The sequence below is a fragment of the Ambystoma mexicanum genome, chromosome 9 (genome assembly GCF_040938575.1).
Source record: "Ambystoma mexicanum isolate Mex_15411 chromosome 9, UKY_AmexF1_1, whole genome shotgun sequence".
Lineage (NCBI taxonomy): Eukaryota > Metazoa > Chordata > Amphibia > Caudata > Ambystomatidae > Ambystoma > Ambystoma mexicanum.
In genome coordinates this window covers 1487855767-1487873392 of record NC_090931.1, presented here as the reverse complement: position 1 = coordinate 1487873392, position 17626 = coordinate 1487855767, and positions in this window count along the sequence as shown.

The window sequence follows — 17626 nt, the reverse complement described above, 5'->3', positions numbered from 1 at the left end:
GACACTGCTCACACACCTCTGGTGTGCAGGGCCAATGCTAACGGGTGGCTGGGGTTCAGAGGCCATGCTGACACTGCTCACTGACACTGCTCACCCACCCCTGGTGTGCAGGGCCAATGCCAATGGTGGCTGGGGTTCAGAGGCCATGCTGACACTGCTGACCACCCTCTGGTTTGCAGGGCCAATGCTAATGGGTGGCTGGGCTTCAGAGGCCACGCTGACACTGCTCACCGACCCCTGGTGTGCAGGGCCAATGCTAATGGGTGGCTGGGGTTCAGAGGCCACGCTGACACTGCTCACACACCTCTGGTGTGCAGGGCCAATGCTAATGGGTGGCTGGGGTTCAGAGGTCACGCTGACACTGCTCACACACCTCTGGTGTGCAGGGCCAATGCTAATGGGTGGCTGGGGTTCAGAGGCCACGCTGACAGTGCTCACACACCTCTGGTGTGCAGGGCCAATGCTAATGGTGGCTGGGGTTCAGAGGCCACGCTGACACTGCTCACACACCTCTGGTGTGCAGGGCCACTGTTAATGGGTGGCTGGGGCTCAGAGTCCACGCTGACACTGCTCACCCACCCCTGCTGTGCAGGGCCAATGTTAATGGTGGCTGGGGTTCAGAGGCCACGCTGACACTGCTCACCACCCTCTGGTGTGCAGGGCCAATGCTAATGGGTGGCTGGGCTTCAGAGTCCACACTGACACTGCTCACCCACCCCTGGTGTGCAGGGCCAATGCTAATGGGTGGCTGGGCTTCAGAGGCCACGCTGACACTGCTCACCCACCTCTGGTGTGCAGGGCCAATGCTAATGGGTGGCTGGGCTTCAGAGGCCACGCTGACACTGCTCACCCGCCCCTGGTTTGCAGGGCCAATGCTAATGTTGGCTGGGCTTCAGAGGCCACGCTGACACTGCTCACCCACCCCTGGTTTGCAGGGCCAATGCTAATGTTGGCTGGGCTTCAGAGGCCACGCTGACACTGCTCACCCACCCCTGGTGTGCAGGGCCAATGCTAATGGGTGGCTGGGCTTCAGATGCCACGCTGACACTGCTCACCCACCTCTGGTGTGCAGAGCCAATGCTAATGGGTGGCTGGGGTTCAGAGGCCACGCTGACACGGCTCACACACCTCTGGTGGGCAGGGCCAATGCTAATGGGTGGCTGGGGTTCAGAGGCCACGCTGACACTGCTCACACACCTCTGGTGTGCAGGGCCAATGCTAATGGTGGCTGGGCTTCAGCGTCCACGCTGACACTGCTCACCCACCCCTGGTGTGCAGGGCCAATGCTAATGGTGGCTGGGGTTCAGAGGCCATGCTGACACTGCTCACACACCTCTGGTGTGCAGGGCCAATGCTAACGGCTGGCTGGGGTTCAGAGGCCATGCTGACACTGCTCACCCACCCCTGGTGTGCAGGGCCAATGCTAATGGGTGGCTGGGGTTCAGAGGCCATGCTGACACTGCTCACACACCTCTGGTGTGCAGGGCCAATGCTAACGGGTGGCTGGGGTTCAGAGGCCATGCTGACACTGCTCACTGACACTGCTCACCCACCCCTGGTGTGCAGGGCCAATGCTAATGGTGGCTGGGGTTCAGAGGCCATGCTGACACTGCTGACCACCCTCTGGTTTGCAGGGCCAATGCTAATGGGTGGCTGGGCTTCAGAGGCCACGCTGACACTGCTCACCGACCCCTGGTGTGCAGGGCCAATGCTAATGGGTGGCTGGGCTTCAGAGGCCACGCTGACACTGCTCACCCACCTCTGGTGTGCAGGGCCAATGCTAATGGGTGGCTGGGGTTCAGAGGCCACGCTGACACTGCTCACACACCTCTGTTGTGCAGGGCCAATGCTAATGGGTGGCTGGGGTTCAGAGGCCACGCTGACAGTGCTCACACACCTCTGGTGTGCAGGGCCAATGCTAATGGTGGCTGAGCTTCAGAGTCCACGCTGACACTGCTCACCCACCCCTGGTGTGCAGGGCCAATGCTAATGGTGGCTAGGGCTCAGAGTCCACACTGACACTGCTCACCCACCCCTGCTGTGCAGAGCCAATGCTAATGGTGGGTGGAGTTCAGAGGCCATGCTGACACTGCTCACCACCCTCTGGTGTGCAAGGCCAATGCTAATGGGTGGCTGGGCTTCAGAGTCCACACTGACACTACTCACCCACCCCTGGTGTGCAGGGCCAGTGCTAATGGGTGGCTGGGCTTCAGAGGCCATACTGACACTGCTCACCCACCCCTGGTTTGCAGGGCCAATGCTAATGTTGGCTCGGCTTCAGAGGCCATGCTGACACTGCTCACACACCTCTGGTGTGCAGGGCCACTGTTAATGGGTGGCTGGGGCTCAGAGTCCACACTGACACTGCTCACCAACCCCTGCTGTGCAGGGCCAATGCTAATGGTGGCTGGGGTTCAGAGGCCACGCTGACACTGCTCACCACCCTCTGGTGTGCAGGGCCAATGCTAATGGGTGGCTGGGCTTCAGAGTCCACACTGACACTACTCACCCACCCCTGGTGTGCAGGGCCAATGCTAATGGGTGGCTGGTCTTCAGAGGCCATGCTGACACTGCTCACCCACCCCTGGTTTGCAGGGCCAATGCTAATGTTGGCTGGGCTTCAGAGGCCATGCTGACACTGCTCACCCACCCCTGGTGTGCAGGGCCAATGCTAATGGGTGGCTGGGCTTCAGAGGCCACGCTGACACTGCTCACCCACCTCTGGTGTGCAAGGCCAATGCTAATGGGTGGCTGGGGTTCAGAGGCCACGCTGACACTGCTCACACACCTCTGGTGGGCAGGGCCAATGCTAATGGATGGCTGGGGTTCAGAGGCCACGCTGACACTGCTCACACACCTCTGGTGTGCAGGGCCAATGCTAATGGTGGCTGGGGTTCAGAGGCCACGCTGACACTGCTCACACACCTCTGGTGTGCAGGGCCAATGCTAATGGTGGCTGGGGTTCAGAGGCCATGCTGACACTGCTCACACACCTCTGGTGTGCAGGGCCAATGCTAATAATGGCTGGGCTTCAGAGTCCACACTGACACTGCTCACCCACCCCTGGTGTGCAGGGCCAATGCTAATGGTGGCTGGGGTTCAGAGGCCATGCTGACACTGCTGACCACCCTCTGGTGTGCAGGGCCAATGCTAATGGGTGGCTGGGCTTCAGAGGCCACGCTGACACTGCTCACCGACCCCTGGTGTGCAGGGCCAATGCTAATGGGTGGCTGGGGTTCAGAGGCCATGCTAACACTGCTCACCACCCTCTGGTTTGCAGGGCCAATGCTAATGGGTGGCTGGGGTTCAGAGTCCACACTGACACTGCTCACCCACCCCTGGTTTGCAGGGCCAATGCTAATGGTGGCTGGGGTTCAGAGGCCATTCTGACACTGCTCACACGCCTCTGGTGTGCAGGGCCAATGCTAATGGGTGGCTGGGGTTCAGAGGCCACGCTGACACTGCTCACACACCTCTGGTGTGCAGGGCCAATGCTAATGGGTGGCTGGGGTTCAGAGGCCACGCTGACACTGCTCACACACCTCTGGTGTGCGGGGCCAATGCTAATGGGTGGCTGGGGTTCAGAGGCCACGCTGACAGTGCTCACACACCTCTGGTGTGCAGGGCCAATGCTAATGGTGGCTGGGGTTCAGAGGCCACGCTGACACTGCTCACACACCTCTGGTGTGCAGGGCCACTGTTAATGGGTGGCTGGGGCTCAGAGTCCACACTGACACGGCTCACTGTGCAGGGCCAATGCTAATGGTGGCTGGGGTTTAGAGGCCACGCTGACACTGCTCACCACCCTCTGGTGTGCAGGGCCAATGCTAATGGGTGGCTGGGCTTCAGAGTCCACACTGACACTGCTCACCCACCCCTGGTGTGCAGGGCCAATGCTAATGGTGGCTGGGGTTCAGAGGCCATGCTGACACTGCTGACCACCCTCTGGTGTTCAGGGCCAAGGCTAATGGGTGGCTGGGCTTCAGAGGCCACGCTGACACTGCTCACCCACCCCTGGTGTGCAGGGCCAATGCTAATGGGTGGCTGGGCTTCAGAGGCCACGCTGACACTGCTCACCCACTTCTGGTGTGCAGGGCCAATGCAAATGGGTGGCTGGGGTTCAGAGGCCACGCTGACACTGCTCACACACCTCTGGTGTGCAGGGCCAATGCTAATGGGTGGCTGGGGTTCAGAGGCCATGCTGACAGTGCTCACACACCTCTGGTGTGCAGGGCCAATGCTAATGGTGGCTGAGCTTCAGAGTCCACGCTGACACTGCTCACCCACCCCTGGTGTGCAGGGCCAATGCTAATAGTGGCTGGGTTTCAGAGGCCATGCTGACACTGCTCACCAGCCTCTGGTTGCAGGGCCATTGCTAATGGTGGGTGGGGTTCAGAGGCGATGCTGACACTGCTCACACACCTCTGGTGTGCAGGGCCAATGCTAATGGGTGGCTGGGGTTCAGAGGCCATGCTGACACTGCTTACACACCTGTGGTGTGCAGGGCCAATTATAATGGGTGGCTGGGGCTCAGAGTCCACACTGACACTGCTCACCCACCCCTGGTGTGCAGGGCCAATGCTAATGGTGGCTGGGGTTCAGAGGCCATGCTGACACTGCTCACACACCTCTGGTGTGCAGGGCCACTGTTAATGGGTGGCTGGGGCTCAGAGTCCACACTGACACTGCTCACCCACCCCTGCTGTGCAGGGCCAATGCTAATGGTGGCTGGGGTTCAGAGGCCATGCTGACACTGCTCACCACCCTCTGGTGTGCAGGGCCAATGCTAATGGGTGGCTGGGCTTCAGAGTCCACACTGACACTACTCACCCACCCCTGGTGTGCAGGGCCAATGCTAATGGGTGGCTGGGCTTCAGAGGCCATACTGACACTGCTCACCCACCCCTGGTTTGCAGGGCCAATGCTAATGTTGGCTGGGCTTCAGAGGCCATGCTGACACTGCTCACCCACCCCTGCTGTGCAGGGCCAATGCTAATGGTGGCTGGGGTTCAGAGGCCACGCTGACACTGCTCACCACCCTCTGGTGTGCAGGGCCAATGCTAATGGGTGGCTGGGCTTCAGAGTCCACACTGACACTGCTCACCCACCCCTGGTGTGCAGGGCCAATGCTAATGGTGGCTGGGGTTCAGAGGCCATGCTGACACTGCTGACCACCCTCTGGTGTTCAGGGCCAAGGCTAATGGGTGGCTGGGCTTCAGAGGCCACGCTGACACTGCTCACCCACCCCTGGTGTGCAGGGCCAATGCTAATGGGTGGCTGGGCTTCAGAGGCCACGCTGACACTGCTCACCCACCTCTGGCGTGCAGGGCCAATGCAAATGGGTGGCTGGGGTTCAGAGGCCACGCTGACACTGCTCACACACCTCTGGTGTGCAGGGCCAATGCTAATGGGTGGCTGGGGTTCAGAGGCCATGCTGACAGTGCTCACACACCTCTGGTGTGCAGGGCCAATGCTAATGGTGGCTGAGCTTCAGAGTCCACGCTGACACTGCTCACCCACCCCTGGTGTGCAGGGCCAATGCTAATAGTGGCTGGGTTTCAGAGGCCATGCTGACAATGCTCACCAGCCTCTGGTGTGCAGGGCCATTGCTAATGGTGGGTGGGGTTCAGAGGCGATGCTGACACTGCTCACACACCTCTGGTGTGCAGGGCCAATGCTAATGGGTGGCTGGGGTTCAGAGGCCATGCTGACACTGCTTACACACCTGTGGTGTGCAGGGCCAATTCTAATGGGTGGCTGGGGCTCAGAGTCCACACTGACACTGCTCACCCACCCCTGGTGTGCAGGGCCAATGCTAATGGTGGCTGGGGTTCAGAGGCCATGCTGACACTGCTCACACACCTCTGGTGTGCAGGGCCACTGTTAATGGGTGGCTGGGGCTCAGAGTCCACACTGACACTGCTCACCCACCCCTGCTGTGCAGGGCCAATGCTAATGGTGGCTGGGGTTCAGAGGCCATGCTGACACTGCTCACCACCCTCTGGTGTGCAGGGCCAATGCTAATGGGTGGCTGGGCTTCAGAGTCCACACTGACACTACTCACCCACCCCTGGTGTGCAGGGCCAATGCTAATGGGTGGCTGGGCTTCAGAGGCCATACTGACACTGCTCACCCACCCCTGGTTTGCAGGGCCAATGCTAATGTTGGCTGGGCTTCAGAGGCCATGCTGACACTGCTCACCCACCCCTGGTGTGCAGGGCCAATGCTAATGGGTGGCTGGGCTTCAGAGGCCACGCTGACACTGCTCACCCACCTCTGGTGTGCAGGGCCAATGCTAATGGGTGGCTGGGGTTCAGAGGCCACGCTGACACTGCTCACACACCTCTGGTGGGCAGGGCCAATGCTAATGGGTGGCTGGGGTTCAGAGGCCACGCTGACACTGCTCACACGTCTCTGGTGTGCAGGGCCAATGCTAATGGTGGCTGGGCTTCAGAGTCCACGCTGACACTGCTCACCACCCTCTGGTGTGCAGGGCCAATGCTAATGGGTGGCTGGGCTTCAGAGTCCACGCTGACACTGCTCACCCACCCCTGGTGTGCATGGCCAATGCTAATGGGTGGCTAGGGTTCAGAGGCCATGCTGACACTGCTCACACACCTCTGGTGTGCAGGGCAAATGCTAATGGGTGGCTGGGCTTCAGAGGCCATACTGACACTGCTCACCCACCCCTGGTGTGCAGGGCCAATGCTAATGGGTGGCTGGGGTTCAGAGGCCATGCTGACACTGCTCACACACCTCTGGTGTGCAGGGCCAATGCTAACGGGTGGCTGGGGTTCAGAGGCCATGCTGACACTGCTCACTGACACTGCTCACCCACCCCTGGTGTGCAGGGCCAATGCTAATGATGGCTGGGGTTCAGAGGCCATGCTGACACTCCTGACCACCCTCTGGTTTGCAGGGCCAATGCTAATGGGTGGCTGGGCTTCAGAGGCCACGCTGACACTGCTCACCGACCCCTGGTGTGCAGGGCCAATGCTAATGGGTGGCTGGGGTTCAGAGGCCACGCTGACACTGCTCACACACCTCTGGTGTGCAGGGCCAATGCTAATGGGTGGCTGGGGTTCAGAGGCCACGCTGACACTGCTCACACACCTCTGGTGTGCAGGGCCAATGCTAATGGGTGGCTGGGGTTCAGAGGCCACGCTGACAGTGCTCACACACCTCTGGTGTGCAGGGCCAATGCTAATGGTGGCTGGGGTTCAGAGGCCACGCTGACACTGCTCACCACCCTCTGGTGTGCAGGGCCAATGCTAATGGGTGGCTGGGCTTCAGAGTCCACACTGACACTGCTCACCCACCCCTGGTGTGCAGGGCCAATGCTAATGGGTGGCTGGGCTTCAGAGGCCACGCTGACACTGCTCACCCACCCCTGGTTTGCAGGGCCAATGCTAATGTTGGCTGGGCTTCAGAGGCCATGCTGACACTGCTCACACACCCCTGGTGTGCAGGGCCAATGCTAATGGGTGGCTGGGCTTCAGAGGCCACGCTGACACTGCTCACCCACCTCTGGTGTGCAGTGCCAATGCTAATGGGTGGCTGGGGTTCAGAGGCCACGCTGACACTGCTCACACACCTCTGGTGGGCAGGGCCAATGCTAATGGGTGGCTGGGGTTCAGAGGCCACGCTGACACTGCTCACACACCTCTGGTGTGCAGGGCCAATGCTAATGGTGGCTGGGCTTCAGCGTCCACGCTGACACTGCTCACTCACCCCTGGTGTGCAGGGCCAATGCTAATGGTGGCTGGGGTTCAGAGGCCATGCTGACACTGCTCACCACCCTCTGGTGTGCAGGGCCAATGCTAATGGGTGGCTGGGCTTCAGAGTCCACGCTGACACTGCTCACCCACCCCTGGTGTGCATGGCCAATGCTAATGGGTGGCTACGGTTCAGAGGCCATGCTGACACTGCTCACACACCTCTGGTGTGCAGGGCAAATGCTAATGGGTGGCTGGGCTTCAGAGGCCATACTGACACTGCTCACCCACCCCTGGTGTGCAGGGCCAATGCTAATGGGTGGCTGGGGTTCAGAGGCCATGCTGACACTGCTCACACACCTCTGGTGTGCAGGGCCAATGCTAACGGGTGGCTGGGGTTCAGAGGCCATGCTGACACTGCTCACTGACACTGCTCACCCACCCCTGGTGTGCAGGGCCAATGCTAATGGGTGGCTGGGCTTCAGAGGCCACACTGACACTGCTCACCCACCCCTGGTTTGCAGGGCCAATGCTAATGTTGGCTGGGCTTCAGAGGCCATGCTGACACTGCTCACCCACCCCTGGTGTGCAGGGCCAATGCTAATGGGTGGCTGGGCTTCAGAGGCCACGCTGACACTGCTCACCCACCTCTGGTGTGCAGTGCCAATGCTAATGGGTGGCTGGGGTTCAGAGGCCACGCTGACACTGCTCACACACCTCTGGTGTGCAGGGCCAATGCTAATGGTGGCTGGGCTTCAGCGTCCACGCTGACACTGCTCACTCACCCCTGGTGTGCAGGGCCAATGCTAATGGTGGCTGGGGTTCAGAGGCCATGCTGACACTGCTCACCACCCTCTGGTGTGCAGGGCCAATGCTAATGGGTGGCTGGGCTTCAGAGTCCACGCTGACACTGCTCACCCACCCCTGGTGTGCATGGCCAATGCTAATGGGTGGCTGGGGTTCAGAGGCCACGCTGACACTGCTCACACACCTCTGGTGTGCAGGGCCAATGCTAATGGGTGGCTGGGGTTCAGAGGCCACGCTGACACTGCTCACACACCTCTGGTGTGCAGGGCCAATGCTAATGGTGGCTGGGCTTCAGCGTCCACGCTGACACTGCTCACTCACCCCTGGTGTGCAGGGCCAATGCTAATGGTGGCTGGGCTTCAGAGGCCACGCTGACACTGCTCACCCACCCCTGGTTTGCAGGGCCAATGCTAATGTTGGCTGGGCTTCAGAGGCCATGCTGACACTGCTCACCCACCCCTGGTGTGCAGGGCCAATGCTAATGGGTGGCTGGGCTTCAGAGGCCACGCTGACACTGCTCACCCACCTCTGGTGTGCAGTGCCAATGCTAATGGGTGGCTGGGGTTCAGAGGCCACGCTGACACTGCTCACACACCTCTGGTGGGCAGGGCCAATGCTAATGGGTGGCTGGGGTTCAGAGGCCACGCTGACACTGCTCACACACCTCTGGTGTGCAGGGCCAATGCTAATGGTGGCTGGGCTTCAGCGTCCACGCTGACACTGCTCACTCACCCCTGGTGTGCAGGGCCAATGCTAATGGTGGCTGGGGTTCAGAGGCCATGCTGACACTGCTCACCACCCTCTGGTGTGCAGGGCCAATGCTAATGGGTGGCTGGGCTTCAGAGTCCACGCTGACACTGCTCACCCACCCCTGGTGTGCATGGCCAATGCTAATGGGTGGCTACGGTTCAGAGGCCATGCTGACACTGCTCACACACCTCTGGTGTGCAGGGCAAATGCTAATGGGTGGCTGGGCTTCAGAGGCCATACTGACACTGCTCACCCACCCCTGGTGTGCAGGGCCAATGCTAATGGGTGGCTGGGGTTCAGAGGCCATGCTGACACTGCTCACACACCTCTGGTGTGCAGGGCCAATGCTAACGGGTGGCTGGGGTTCAGAGGCCATGCTGACACTGCTCACTGACACTGCTCACCCACCCCTGGTGTGCAGGGCCAATGCTAATGGGTGGCTGGGCTTCAGAGGCCACACTGACACTGCTCACCCACCCCTGGTTTGCAGGGCCAATGCTAATGTTGGCTGGGCTTCAGAGGCCATGCTGACACTGCTCACCCACCCCTGGTGTGCAGGGCCAATGCTAATGGGTGGCTGGGCTTCAGAGGCCACGCTGACACTGCTCACCCACCTCTGGTGTGCAGTGCCAATGCTAATGGGTGGCTGGGGTTCAGAGGCCACGCTGACACTGCTCACACACCTCTGGTGGGCAGGGCCAATGCTAATGGGTGGCTGGGGTTCAGAGGCCACGCTGACACTGCTCACACACCTCTGGTGTGCAGGGCCAATGCTAATGGTGGCTGGGCTTCAGCGTCCACGCTGACACTGCTCACTCACCCCTGGTGTGCAGGGCCAATGCTAATGGTGGCTGGGGTTCAGAGGCCATGCTGACACTGCTCACCACCCTCTGGTGTGCAGGGCCAATGCTAATGGGTGGCTGGGCTTCAGAGTCCACGCTGACACTGCTCACCCACCCCTGGTGTGCATGGCCAATGCTAATGGGTGGCTAGGGTTCAGAGGCCATGCTGACACTGCTCACACACCTCTGGTGTGCAGGGCAAATGCTAATGGGTGGCTGGGCTTCAGAGGCCATACTGACACTGCTCACCCACCCCTGGTGTGCAGGGCCAATGCTAATGGGTGGCTGGGGTTCAGAGGCCATGCTGACACTGCTCACACACCTCTGGTGTGCAGGGCCAATGCTAACGGGTGGCTGGGGTTCAGAGGCCATGCTGACACTGCTCACTGACACTGCTCACCCACCCCTGGTGTGCAGGGCCAATGCTGGTGGCTGGGGTTCAGAGGCCATGCTGACACTGCTGACCACCCTCTGGTTTGCAGGGCCAATGCTAATGGGTGGCTGGCCTTCAGAGGCCACGCTGACACTGCTCACCGACCCCTGGTGTGCAGGGCCAATGCTAATGGGTGGCTGGGCTTCAGAGGCCACGCTGACACTGCTCACCCACCTCTGGTGTGCAGGGCCAATGCTAATGGGTGGCTGGGGTTCAGAGGCCACGCTGACACTGCTCACACACCTCTGGTGTGCAGGGCCAATGCTAATGGGTGGCTGGGGTTCAGAGGCCACGCTGACAGTGCTCACACACCTCTGGTGTGCAGGGCCAATGCTAATGGTGGCTGAGCTTCAGAGTCCACGCTGACACTGCTCACCCACCCCTGGTGTGCAGGGCCAATGCTAATGGTGGCTGGGGCTCAGAGTCCACACTGACACTGCTCACCCACCCCTGCTGTGCAGAGCCAATGCTAATGGTGGGTGGGGTTCAGAGGCCATGCTGACACTGCTCACCACCCTCTGGTGTGCAGGGCCAATGCTAATGGGTGGCTGGGCTTCAGAGTCCACACTGACACTGCTCACCCACCCCTGGTGTGCAGGGCCAATGCTAATGGGTGGCTGGGCTTCAGAGGCCACACTGACACTGCTCACCCACCCCTGGTTTGCAGGGCCAATGCTAATGTTGGCTGGGCTTCAGACGCCACGCTGACACTGCTCACCCACCCCTGGTGTGCAGGGCCAATGCTAATGGGTGGCTGGGCTTCAGAGGCCACGCTGACACTGCTCACCCACCTCTGGTGTGCAGGGCCAATGCTAATGGGTGGCTGGGGTTCAGAGGCCACGCTGACACGGCTCACACACCTCTGGTGGGCAGGGCCAATGCTAATGGGTGGCTGGGGTTCAGAGGCCACGCTGACACTGCTCACACACCTCTGGTGTGCAGGGCCAATGCTAATGGTGGCTGGGCTTCAGCGTCCACGCTGACACTGCTCACCCACCCCTGGTGTGCAGGGCCAATGCTAATGGTGGCTGGGGTTCAGAGGCCATGCTGACACTGCTCACCACCCTCTGGTGTGCAGGGCCAATGCTAATGGGTGGCTGGGCTTCAGAGTCCACGCTGACACTGCTCACCCACCCCTGGTGTGCATGGCCAATGCTAATGTGTGGCTGGGCTTCAGAGTCCACACTGACACTACTCACCCACCCCTGGTGTGCAGGGCCAATGCTAATGGGTGGCTGGGCTTCAGAGGCCATACTGACACTGCTCACCCACCCCTGGTTTGCAGGGCCAATGCTAATGTTGGCTCGGCTTCAGAGGCCATGCTGACACTGCTCACACACCTCTGGTGTGCAGGGCCAATGCTAATGGGTGGCTGAGCTTCAGAGGCCATGCTGACACTGCTCACCCACCCCTGGTTTGCAGGGCCAATGCTAATGTTGGCTGGGCTTCAGAGGCCATGCTGACACTGCTCACCCACCCCTGGTGTGCAGGGCCAATGCTAATGGGTGGCTGGGCTTCAGAGGCCACGCTGACACTGCTCACCCACCTCTGGTGTGCAGGGCCAATGCTAATGGGTGGCTGGGGTTCAGAGGCCACGCTGACACTGCTCACACACCTCTGGTGGGCAAGGCCAATGCTAATGGGTGACTGGGGTTCAGAGGCCACGCTGACACTGCTCACACACCTCTGGTGTGCAGGGCCAATGCTAATGGTGGCTGGGCTTCAGAGTCCACGCTGACACTGCTCACCCACCCCTGGTGTGCAGGGCCAATGCTAATGGTGGCTGGGGTTCAGAGGCCATGCTGACACTGCTCACCACCCTCTGGTGTGCAGGGCCAATGCTAATGGGTGGCTGGGCTTCAGAGTCCACGCTGACACTGCTCACCCACCCCTGGTGTGCATGGCCAATGCTAATGGGTGGCTAGGGTTCAGAGGCCATGCTGACACTGCTCACACACCTCTGGTGTGCAGGGCAAATGCTAATGGGTGGCTGGGCTTCAGAGGCCATACTGACACTGCTCATCCACCCCTGGTGTGCAGGGCCAATGCTAATGGGTGGCTGGGGTTCAGAGGCCATGCTGACACTGCTCATACACCTCTGGTGTGCAGGGCCAATGCTAACGGGTGGCTGGGGTTCAGAGGCCATGCTGACACTGCTCACTGACACTGCTCACCCACCCCTGGTGTGCAGGGCCAATGCTAATGGTGGCTGGGGTTCAGAGGCCATGCTGACACTGCTGACCACCCTCTGGTTTGCAGGGCCAATGCTAATGGGTGGCTGGGCTTCAGAGTCCACACTGACACTACTCACCCACCCCTGGTCTGCAGGGCCAATGCTAATGGGTAGCTGGGCTTCAGAGGCCATACTGACACTGCTCACCCACCCCTGGTGTGCAGGGCCAATGCTAATGTTGGCTGGGCTTCAGAGGCCATACTGACACTGCTCACCCACCCCTGGTGTGCAGGGCCAATGCTAATGGGTGGCTGGGGTTCAGAGGCCATGCTGACACTGCTCACACACCTCTGGTGTGCACGGCCAATGCTAATGGGTGGCTGGGGTTCAGAGGCTATACTGACACTGCTCACACACTTCTGGTGTGCAGGGTCAATGCTAATGGGTGGTTGGGGTTCAGAGGCCATGCTGACACTGCTCACACACCTCTGGTGTGCAGGGCCTATGCTAATGGTGGCTGGGCTTCAGAGTCCACACTGACATGCTCACCCACCCCTGGTGTGCAGGGCCAATGCTAATGGTGGCTGGGGTTCAGAGGCCATGCTGACACTGCTCACCACCCTCTGGTGTGCAGGGCCAATGCTAATGGGTGGCTGGGCTTCAGAGTCCACACTAACACTGCTCACCCACCCCTGGTGTGCAGGGCCAATGCTAATGGGTGGCTGGGGTTCAGAGGCCATGCTGACACTGCTCACCAGCCTCTGGTGTGCAGGGCCAATGCTAATGGTGGGTGGGGTTCAGGGGCGATGCTGACACTGCTCACACACCTCTGGTGTGCAGGGCCAATGCTAATGGGTGGCTGGGGTTCAGAGGCCATGCTGACACTGCTTACACACCTCTGGTGCGCAGGGCCAATTCTAATGAGTTGCTGGGGCTCAGAGTCCACACTGACACTGCTCACCCACCCCTGGTGTGCAGGGCCAATGCTAATGGTGGCTGGGGTTCGGAGGCCATGCTGACACTGCTCACACACCTCTGGTGTGCAGGGCCACTGTTAATGGGTGGCTGGGGCTCAGAGTCCACACTGACACTGCTCACCCACCCCTGGTGTGCAGGGCCAATGCTAATGGTGGCTGGGGTTCAGAGGCCATACTGACACTGCTCACCATCCTCTGGTGTGCAGGGCCAATGCTAATGGGTGGCTGGGCTTCAGAGTCCACGCTGACACTGCTCACCCACCCCTGGTGTGCAGGGCCAATGCTAATGGGTGGCTGGGGTTCAGAGGCCACGCTGACACTGCTCACCCACCCCTGGTGTGCAGGGCCAATGCTAATGGGTGGCTGGGCTTCAGAGGCCACGCTGACACGGCTCACACACCTCTGGTGGGCAGGGCCAATGCTAATGGGTGGCTGGGGTTCAGAGGCCACGCTGACACTGCTCACACACCTCTGGTGTGCAGGGCCAATGCTAATGGTGGCTGGGCTTCAGCGTCCACGCTGACACTGCTCACACACCTCTGGTGTGCAGGGCCAATGCTAATGGTGGCTGGGCTTCAGCGTCCACGCTGACACTGCTCACCCACCCCTGGTGTGCAGGGCCAATGCTAATGGTGGCTGGGGTTCAGAGGCCATGCTGACACTGCTCACCACCCTCTGGTGTGCAGGGCCAATGCTAATGGGTGGCTGGGCTTCAGAGTCCACGCTGACACTGCTCACCCACCCCTGGTGTGCATGGCCAATGCTAATGGGTGGCTGGGGTTCAGAGGCCACGCTGACACTGCTCACACACCTCTGGTGTGCAGGGCCAATGCTAATGGTGGCTGGGCTTCAGCGTCCACGCTGACACTGCTCACTCACCCCTGGTGTGCAGGGCCAATGCTAATGGTGGCTGGGGTTCAGAGGCCATGCTGACACTGCTCACCACCCTCTGGTGTGCAGGGCCAATGCTAATGGGTGGCTGGGCTTCAGAGTCCACGCTGACACTGCTCACCCACCCCTGGTGTGCATGGCCAATGCTAATGGGTGGCTACGGTTCAGAGGCCATGCTGACACTGCTCACACACCTCTGGTGTGCAGGGCAAATGCTAATGGGTGGCTGGGCTTCAGAGGCCATACTGACACTGCTCACCCACCCCTGGTGTGCAGGGCCAATGCTAATGGGTGGCTGGGGTTCAGAGGCCATGCTGACACTGCTCACACACCTCTGGTGTGCAGGGCCAATGCTAACGGGTGGCTGGGGTTCAGAGGCCATGCTGACACTGCTCACTGACACTGCTCACCCACCCCTGGTGTGCAGGGCCAATGCTAATGGGTGGCTGGGCTTCAGAGGCCACACTGACACTGCTCACCCACCCCTGGTTTGCAGGGCCAATGCTAATGTTGGCTGGGCTTCAGAGGCCATGCTGACACTGCTCACCCACCCCTGGTGTGCAGGGCCAATGCTAATGGGTGGCTGGGCTTCAGAGGCCACGCTGACACTGCTCACCCACCTCTGGTGTGCAGTGCCAATGCTAATGGGTGGCTGGGGTTCAGAGGCCACGCTGACACTGCTCACACACCTCTGGTGGGCAGGGCCAATGCTAATGGGTGGCTGGGGTTCAGAGGCCACGCTGACACTGCTCACACACCTCTGGTGTGCAGGGCCAATGCTAATGGTGGCTGGGCTTCAGCGTCCACGCTGACACTGCTCACTCACCCCTGGTGTGCAGGGCCAATGCTAATGGTGGCTGGGGTTCAGAGGCCATGCTGACACTGCTCACCACCCTCTGGTGTGCAGGGCCAATGCTAATGGGTGGCTGGGCTTCAGAGTCCACGCTGACACTGCTCACCCACCCCTGGTGTGCATGGCCAATGCTAATGGGTGGCTAGGGTTCAGAGGCCATGCTGACACTGCTCACACACCTCTGGTGTGCAGGGCAAATGCTAATGGGTGGCTGGGCTTCAGAGGCCATACTGACACTGCTCACCCACCCCTGGTGTGCAGGGCCAATGCTAATGGGTGGCTGGGGTTCAGAGGCCATGCTGACACTGCTCACACACCTCTGGTGTGCAGGGCCAATGCTAACGGGTGGCTGGGGTTCAGAGGCCATGCTGACACTGCTCACTGACACTGCTCACCCACCCCTGGTGTGCAGGGCCAATGCTGGTGGCTGGGGTTCAGAGGCCATGCTGACACTGCTGACCACCCTCTGGTTTGCAGGGCCAATGCTAATGGGTGGCTGGCCTTCAGAGGCCACGCTGACACTGCTCACCGACCCCTGGTGTGCAGGGCCAATGCTAATGGGTGGCTGGGCTTCAGAGGCCACGCTGACACTGCTCACCCACCTCTGGTGTGCAGGGCCAATGCTAATGGGTGGCTGGGGTTCAGAGGCCACGCTGACACTGCTCACACACCTCTGGTGTGCAGGGCCAATGCTAATGGGTGGCTGGGGTTCAGAGGCCACGCTGACAGTGCTCACACACCTCTGGTGTGCAGGGCCAATGCTAATGGTGGCTGAGCTTCAGAGTCCACGCTGACACTGCTCACCCACCCCTGGTGTGCAGGGCCAATGCTAATGGTGGCTGGGGCTCAGAGTCCACACTGACACTGCTCACCCACCCCTGCTGTGCAGAGCCAATGCTAATGGTGGGTGGGGTTCAGAGGCCATGCTGACACTGCTCACCACCCTCTGGTGTGCAGGGCCAATGCTAATGGGTGGCTGGGCTTCAGAGTCCACACTGACACTGCTCACCCACCCCTGGTGTGCAGGGCCAATGCTAATGGGTGGCTGGGCTTCAGAGGCCACACTGACACTGCTCACCCACCCCTGGTTTGCAGGGCCAATGCTAATGTTGGCTGGGCTTCAGACGCCACGCTGACACTGCTCACCCACCCCTGGTGTGCAGGGCCAATGCTAATGGGTGGCTGGGCTTCAGAGGCCACGCTGACACTGCTCACCCACCTCTGGTGTGCAGGGCCAATGCTAATGGGTGGCTGGGGTTCAGAGGCCACGCTGACACGGCTCACACACCTCTGGTGGGCAGGGCCAATGCTAATGGGTGGCTGGGGTTCAGAGGCCACGCTGACACTGCTCACACACCTCTGGTGTGCAGGGCCAATGCTAATGGTGGCTGGGCTTCAGCGTCCACGCTGACACTGCTCACCCACCCCTGGTGTGCAGGGCCAATGCTAATGGTGGCTGGGGTTCAGAGGCCATGCTGACACTGCTCACCACCCTCTGGTGTGCAGGGCCAATGCTAATGGGTGGCTGGGCTTCAGAGTCCACGCTGACACTGCTCACCCACCCCTGGTGTGCATGGCCAATGCTAATGGGTGGCTGGGCTTCAGAGTCCACACTGACACTACTCACCCACCCCTGGTGTGCAGGGCCAATGCTAATGGGTGGCTGGGCTTCAGAGGCCATACTGACACTGCTCACCCACCCCTGGTTTGCAGGGCCAATGCTAATGTTGGCTCGGCTTCAGAGGCCATGCTGACACTGCTCACACACCTCTGGTGTGCAGGGCCAATGCTAATGGGTGGCTGAGCTTCAGAGGTCATGCTGACACTGCTCACCCACCCCTGGTTTGCAGGGCCAATGCTAATGTTGGCTGGGCTTCAGAGGCCATGCTGACACTGCTCACCCACCCCTGGTGTGCAGGGCCAATGCTAATGGGTGGCTGGGCTTCAGAGGCCACGCTGACACTGCTCACCCACCTCTGGTGTGCAGGGCCAATGCTAATGGGTGGCTGGGGTTCAGAGGCCACGCTGACACTGCTCACACACCTCTGGTGGGCAAGGCCAATGCTAATGGGTGACTGGGGTTCAGAGGCCACGCTGACACTGCTCACACACCTCTGGTGTGCAGGGCCAATGCTAATGGTGGCTGGGCTTCAGAGTCCACGCTGACACTGCTCACCCACCCCTG